The 6,000-nt window shown below is 36.8% G+C and overlaps 1 protein-coding gene across 4 annotated transcripts in view; it reads left to right on the top strand.

Annotated features, from left to right (window-relative positions):
* Positions 1–209: 209 nt before the first annotated feature.
* The window catches only part of CELF2 (CUGBP Elav-like family member 2), an 840,440-nt gene continuing 834,649 nt past the window's right edge, over positions 210–6,000 (top strand). For 3 of the 4 annotated variants that reach the window (XM_071210074.1, XM_071210070.1, XM_058282424.2), the window contains exon 1: positions 291–665. The gene's annotated coding sequence lies outside the window, so the exon portion shown is untranslated. Of the gene's footprint in view, positions 666–6,000 lie in introns of all 4 variants that reach the window. The other variant, XM_071210072.1, reaches the window with a different exon arrangement.

Genomic DNA, 6,000 nt, shown 5'->3' with positions numbered 1-6,000 from the left:
CTTCCTGGAAGTTTCAGTGTTTGTGAATTAAAGGAAAAGGTGGGCGAGAATGCATTGGGGATGAGGGATGCAAAGAAGGGTGCTAAACAAATGATAGTAGTGGTAAAAAACTATTACTATTGATTATTATTATTGTAAACATTAGGAAAAGAAATCATAAAGGAAAAAAATCCCCCAATTGTAACCAGACCACATCTTCCTGTGCTATTGTATATCAATTAAAATGGAAGGAAATTACATGCAAATACCTCAAATGCAAAATTTAAAATACCTTTCCACTGATGATTTTTAGTTGTCAGGACAAGGGAGACCCAAACAGCAAACAGAATGGTCTCAGCGTGCCTGTTGCCTTTTTGTTGTTTTGTTTGCCCAGGAGCTGTCAGTTCAGCCTCGCAGGTAGTGGAACTCAGCTGGAAGAAGGGGCGGGACCCAGCGCTGCAGTCTGAACTGAGAGCAAATTTAAATTACTGAGCCTTTTTTCTTCTTTTTTATTTTTCTACTCTGCGACAAACTGAAAAGATTCCAGCACGCTAATTTAACCACCCTGCTTCTTCTTTGCCTTTTTTTTTTTTTTTTTTCGTATGTGTCTCCCTGCTTCCAGGATAATTAAAAGAAAGACCTTTAAGTCAACATTCCTATAAGCGAGCTGGTGCTGCAACGTGCTGGTAAGAAAACGAATTTAATTTTTTTTCATCTTTGCTTTTTTTTTTTCCTTTTCTTTTTTTTCCCCCTTTTTTAAGGCGCTGAAGGCTTTGTCTGTCTACAGCAGTCATAAGCGTGGCTTCCCTGCCGTGAGGGGTTAGTATGGAATGAAAAGGTGTAATTGCCTGATATGTGACCTTCGCGTCATACTTATAATGGGTAATAGCAGCAGAGATGCTTTTCTCTGCGAATTGACTATTCACCCAGTTGCAACAGGGCTGAGATTGTCGCACTATGACAATGAGCTGTTGGTCGTTTGGGGTTCGGTGTCCTGTCGGGAAGAAGTCTTGAGTTTCTCCAAGTTCCCCGCTTCTAGGGGCATTACAGGTTGTAATAGATCTGTTACAGAGCGATAACTGTTTTTGTTGTTTACTCATCAAACAGGAAGTTCAGTTATAAAACTTTTTTTTTTAAGTAACGCTGTAATTCTCTCAGATTTCCTTAGTCCAGATAACGAAGCAGAGTAAAGTGCTCTTTAACGTGAATGCGAGTAAAGTTATTTTCAGTTATTTTTAAGCTGTAAGAGTCAGGAATTCATTAGGCAGTCAACTGTGGGAAACCTCGATTATTTGGGGACCTTGTATTCAAGAGGCCAGCTTTATTCTTTTAAAAGACTAATTTTAATTCAGCTCAATTAAATCCAACAAGTATTTCTGTATATTCTGCCTGGCACTGTGACTAAGAAGGTTCTTGCCCGTTGGGGAGAAACCTGAAACTAGATGGGATGATGTTCAGCTCTCAGCTTTTCTTACTACCTTGAGAAGAAATCAGATCATTTAAGCCAGATTTCAAAATGTGTGACTCTTGGCTCTAAGATAAAGCTCTAAAAGTTAAATCTCCTACAATTAATGTACTTCTCTTCTTTCCCATTCCAGCAAATTTTGATTATATCAATTTGTAACCTTGGCCAGTAATTTTAGACTGTCTTAATATTGCGTAGAAAGAAAACAAACACTGAAATCTTCTCTTTATTGTAAACTAAATATGTTCTTAGAGTATATATCTATGGGATAAACTTTGCTTGAGTTTCTCCAAGTTCTAACCTGAGAAGCCGGGAGATACATGGGAAGGTTTGGGCTTGTCAATGAGTCTGCTTGAATTTGTGGGTCAGGAAACTTAGAAACAAGGATTTTTTTTTTAACTTTAAAAGCACATATAAAAACATCAAAAGATATTTTTTGTTCTCCAGTGTTCTTATTTTTTAAACTGCTATGGTTGATTTGTTGGGTTTTTTTGTTTGTTTGTTTTTATGATTTTGTAGTAGGATAAGTAGAAGTATAATAGGAAGATTATCAAAACGAGAATGTTGTTATCCAATGTCTATTACAACCTTTTTTTCTTAAGAAAAACTATTCTATGGGTGTTTGAAGATTGCATCTCACAGAGGATGTAGTGTTCCATTCACTGGCAATATTTGGTCTCTCATCTCTGTAGCTGTCCTAACTAATTGTGTCACTTCTACATTTAATAGCTCTGCCCTCGTGCTGCCCCTCAGTTCCTAAGCCATGCCCCACCAGATCATTTGAAACGTCTAAAAGGACCTCGGAACATTACAAAATGTCAAGTGCTAGAATAATTTCTGCCTATTACAACATGAGAAAATACTGTGGATTAAATGTTTCATTTTTTAGAATCGGTTTTTATCCTCCAGTAACTGTCTATTAGGAACGTTTCCGTTATAATTAGAATAAATTGTTGCCCAGTAACAAGCCACTAACTGTAGCTACTTTGCATAGAGTCAGTTACTAGAAATAGCTACAAAAAGCTAAAAGCAAGTCAAACGCCAGCATTTGTATTTCTTTATTTTGGAAAACAAAAAACCAAAAACATATCGTCATAATTGTATGACTCAACTGAAATCTCATTTAAAAAAATGGAAATGATTCCTCTTTGCACATTTTTAATTAACCAAAATTCCGCATGTGAAGAATAAAGACCAATCGACCTTTGAAAATTTATCTTTCTGACTCAAAAGAAGAATAGGAAAGGATAACCACAGCCCCTCAGACTACAAATGTTAACAAGATTCTGAGTTAGCAATACCATTATGTGTAAAGAACTGCTATCATCTCTTACAGGATGTAATGTAAAATTATGGGTTTCACTGTAGGACCCTGTCATTTGAACTAGCAATCAGTCCATAATGCTATCGCTTGCTGCAGTTGAGATGATTCTCCCCTCCCCCATTAATAAAATATTGAATAACACTGAAATTACATTAGTTAGATTTTACCCTCTCTTTTTTTCTAATAGAAAAAGAACCCAATAATAACCCCAAATCTTGATATCTAAGCATATATAATCACCAAATATCTTTTCTTCTTCCTTTCCTGAAGTGCTATAATGCTACAATTTCAAGAGCCACAATCCTTAATTTTCATTTTCATTCTGCCTTGCCACTTAGCTCTTGTGTGTGGGATTCACTTTGAACTTCCAAGCACACAGGTATTGATACACAAATCACATTATGAAGATTATGAAGAGAGTCTGCACTGTATTTTATACATGCACATACAAACACAGACAATTATATATGAAGCCAGAATGAAAGCAAAAAGGCAATATGAAAGTATAAGTAATGGTGTCTAAAAATACAACATTGGACATTTGTCCAATTCTTTATAGATTTTACTGAGTATGAACTGTGTGACAGGTGAGTGGCTAAGATCTCTGGGAAATAAAAAGATGGAAAAGCCATGTTTTAGTCATCAAAGGAGTTACAATCAAGATATCTAACTAGTAGACTAGAAAATTTATTTCAGTTAAGCAGATCATGATGACTTTTATATTGCACTAGGTATTAGAAAATCAAAAAAAAATTTTTATGACATATTGTTTCTGATCTCCTGAAGCTATAAATTCTTCACCTACCACAATTGCTTCAGCTCTTCTATACTCACAGATGTGTTTCTACTTCCTATATGTTAAAATCTATATTGCTACTGCTATGTGTAGTCTTAACACCTGTATTTTTTACTGTACAAGAAAAGAAGCAAGAAGTCCTAAACTGGAGAACAACAGCAGACCCCAATTCTCATCCCCTATCAACCTTGATCTTCTTAGGTGTCTATCTCCTCATCAGTACAAAAAGGAAATTCCCCTATCCAATAGGAAAATTCATGGATTACATCCTAGGATAAGGAAGAGCAACTCCCAAGAAAGAGGAAGAGAAATGTCAGTTATAGCAAGTAAGATGGGCCAGTACATTAAACAGAATAAAGGGAATTATCAGTTAATGAGCAGCAAGTCCCACCCTTGTGTTGGAGCTGAGCTGACATGTGGTTGTGCCAGTCCCTTGATTCTGTGTGCTCTTCTCTTTTCTTTGGCATGGCATTGCCCACAGGATTAGAGCGAAAAATTGCAACAGTACAGTAGATATATATAAAGAATGCTGTCCTAATGTCTCTTGAGATGCTTCCTACTTGTGATATAAGAAAATAAAAATATCTCTCTCCCTAAAGATAAAACGGAGAAAATTTTCTTAAATACATAAAAATTTTCTTATTTTGTGTCAATATTTTCCTACATATTAGAGCAATGAAACAATTTGAAAAAAAAAGAATATCATAATTCAAGACCTCTAACTTAAAGATTTGGAATTTTTTCTAAAACCTATTTCTAGATATATTCAAATATATCCAATTTATATTTCCTGAGTTTGTTTGCTTTGCTATCCTATATGTCATGTCTTTTGTTACCTTCCTGCCTCCCATTCAAGTTTCTAGTCATTTTCATGAAGAAGAAGATGGAGAGATGACTGGGAGATACACAGATGAGAAATACAACTTTTTAAAAATCTCCATCCAACTATTAATTGATATTTTAGAAACCCAGGTTGAAGGAGGAAAGAGGACCAATTATTCTTAGATTATTTCTATGGGAAGAGTAGCAGGGCATGAAGACTTGTCACTTGTTCATTCATTCATTTATTCAAAAGTTGTCCTTAGATGTCTAGAATGTGAAAGGTATTGAGTATATCCTGGTTAAGGAAACATGATTCCTGTCCTCCAGGAGCTTAAAATGTAGTGCAAGACATTTTTAAACAAAGTAACACAAAAATAAATACGTAATTACAAATGGTGATGGGCGCTATGAAGGAAAAGTTCAGATGGTCTGATAGAAAAACTATGGGTTCCAAGAAGGTGGTTCTAATGTAAAGGTATAAATGCTAAGCCCTTCTGAAGCTACAGCTATATTTCCTTAAGTGTTAGGCTGGTGAAGGTTAAGGAAGTTCTGTGGCTCAGGTGGATTATTGCAATAACGTCCTAACTACTCCCTTGATTCCACTGTAGTCCCCTGTAATCTCATTTTTTAATACTTAGCCAGAGTGGTCCTTTAGAAATTTAAGTTAGACTGTGTCACTCTTCTGCTCAAAACACTGCAACAAAGCCTCCTTGGAAACCAGTAACACAGTGTTTGCCTCTAGGAAGGGAAATTGGAGGACAGGGATGAGAAGATTTGCACTTCACTGTATATCTTTTCGTACCTTTTGAATTCTCGTAGCGTGTTCAGGTACTAGCGATTTGATTGCAGTAATTGAAGAAACATTCTACAAAAATCTCTCCAGTGGTTTCCCACCTCTTCAGAGTAAAAGCCAAGCCCTTATCAAGGTCTATACTAGGGCGAACATAGAATTTTTCATCCCAAACTGGGCATTTTTAGGGTAAAAGGGAGGCAGCAATAATAATTACCCTGGACAAGAGCCATAAACTGGAATCCAGGACTGACAAGGACGTCCCCTGCCCTCCAGCACTGTCTCTCTCCTGGGCCATACCCACTGAGCACACCAAGCATGTCCCTGCCCTTCCCTTCACCTGGATCACACTTTTCCTGTTGTCAGCTGCTCAACTCCTTCAACTTGGGCCCAAGTATCACCTTCTATGTGAGGTCTTCTTTGACCAGCCTATTTATATTTACAACCTGCCCTAACCTTCCTTATCCTCTTTTGCTGCTTTATTTCTCTCCGTTTCACTTACCACCTTCTGATATATCATATGACATGCTTCCTATTTTGTTTATTGTTAGACTCCTCCCTTTAAAATAAATGTGTCATGAAAGCTGACATTTTGGTCTGTTTTGTCTACTGCTGAGTCTCTAGCATCTAGAATGCACCTGTCACATAGTAGATGTTCAATAAATATTTTTTTAACAAACATAGGATGCTTCCCAGTAAGTCAATATTATCCCCTGGGACCAGCAGTAGATGATGTCCAGAGTGGGGTTCCAAGAGCTGGGACTGAGTGCATGGAACTGGCTTGAGGAAGTGGGGAATGGAGTCAGGAGACCAAAAAAGACTCA

The sequence above is a fragment of the Dasypus novemcinctus genome, chromosome 20 (genome assembly GCF_030445035.2).
Source record: "Dasypus novemcinctus isolate mDasNov1 chromosome 20, mDasNov1.1.hap2, whole genome shotgun sequence".
NCBI lineage: Eukaryota > Metazoa > Chordata > Mammalia > Cingulata > Dasypodidae > Dasypus > Dasypus novemcinctus.
The sequence above is the reverse complement of the archived record's forward strand: the minus strand, read 5'-3'. Positions and strand labels throughout refer to the sequence as shown.